The sequence below is a fragment of the Capsicum annuum genome, chromosome 11 (assembly GCF_002878395.1).
Source record: "Capsicum annuum cultivar UCD-10X-F1 chromosome 11, UCD10Xv1.1, whole genome shotgun sequence".
Taxonomy (NCBI): Eukaryota; Viridiplantae; Streptophyta; class Magnoliopsida; order Solanales; family Solanaceae; genus Capsicum; species Capsicum annuum.
Genome location: NC_061121.1, coordinates 233,512,079 through 233,513,872, shown reverse-complemented (window position 1 = coordinate 233,513,872; position 1,794 = coordinate 233,512,079).

Genomic DNA, 1,794 nt, shown 5'->3' with positions numbered 1-1,794 from the left:
TATAAAAACGTTAGATAAAATCTCCGCAATGGATAAAATCATTTAATTTTCAATAATCTAACGTTACACGTGCGAGGCACGTGCGGCTAAACTAGTATATATATATATATATATATATATTCTAAAGAACTAATAATTAAATACAAAGTAGAAAATATGTGTGTACATTACCTTGGGAATTAAGAAAAACAACAATACAGAATATTTGAAAGCCTTTTCTTCTTGAGCAAATTAAGCCAAAACCAAAAAATATCAAAAGAAAATTGTGATTGGGCAATTATAAGATTGAGTATAAAGAGATTTATACTGAAAAATAAAGTTGTCCTATGTTGACTTTTTAATTAGTATGAACATATATACATATATGTATAATAATATAATATATAGTGTACATTTTAATTTTTGAGTGGATGTACATTGCAACAATACTTCATGTTATTGGCTTTTTGCCAAACTTTTTGGACAAGTTGAAATTGCTAGATTAATTTGCTTGTCTTTTTGGACAAATTTCTGTAAAGTTTTCTTCTAGGAAATTGCATATTTGCCGTCAATATAATTGTTATAAAAAAAAAATTAGGGTGCGAATAAAGTCTTATATATTAAAAGTCGATAAATATATATCCGAACTTTCATATGTTTTCGATTTGAGAAAGAAAATTAAAGAATTTCACCAGTATAATTGTATGTATCACAGTCAGTGACGGGGCTACCTTTGCTATTTTTATACTATTTTTACATGGTTAAAATACTTTTTATGCATATATAGTAGATGCTGAATCCCTTTCGACTAGTTCGTATATATACTTCTGAACCTCCTCAATGAAAATCCTGACTCCGCCACTGATCACAGTCAATGGTTCAACGAGACATGTTTGATGGGGCGCGACTTAACGTCTTTGTCTATCTAACGGATGGCTCACTCGATTAATGTGTGCGACAAATGTTTTATCCGATAGAGTTTCCATGAAAAAATTCCCTTATCGATGAGTTAAATTTTAACGTTGAAACTTATTGTTTTCTTAGTAGTGAATCGTTTTAATAATAACTTATAAGTAACGATAATTTTACGCATGAAACGTTGCATGGCAAGAAGACGAACGCAAATTAAGTAAAACTTTAATTTAGATGAAGAAAATTAATTAATTAATTAAGATTCGTTTTGTCATTAATTTATTTAAAAGTTGGGTGAAGATTTACATGAAATTAAGGTTTATGTCTCTTTGTCTTTATTTTCGAAGTGATTAGCATAAGCAACCAAACAACAATATACTCCCTCCGTCCCAAATTACCCGTCCCAAATTTCTAATTTGATTTCTCATTTTGCCTGTCTTTTTTCATTAATTAAGAAGAGACAAATTTTTTTTCATGTTTACCCTTTGCATTAATTACTTTTTCTTCAAATTAAAATGTAAACATCATTTAGTAGGGGTACTATGATAAACTACGCATGTTATTAATTATTTTTCTTAATCAATGTGTCATTTCAATTTGGAACGGGTAATTTGGGACGGAGGGAGTAGTAACTAATTAGAGGCGGGTCCATAATTTAAAATTAGTTAATATATAATAATAATTGAATTTACAGTCAAATATTTATAGATATTTAATGAATGATTTTTGTAATACTCCCCTAGTTTTAAAATAATTTGTCCTTATTGACTTGACATTTTCTTTACAAAAAATATTTATCAGAAATTTATTTTATCAAATTAACCTTTTTAATTATGCTTTGAAAATATAAATTTGAATATATACATTTAATGATAAGGGTAGTATTTAAGAATATAACAAATC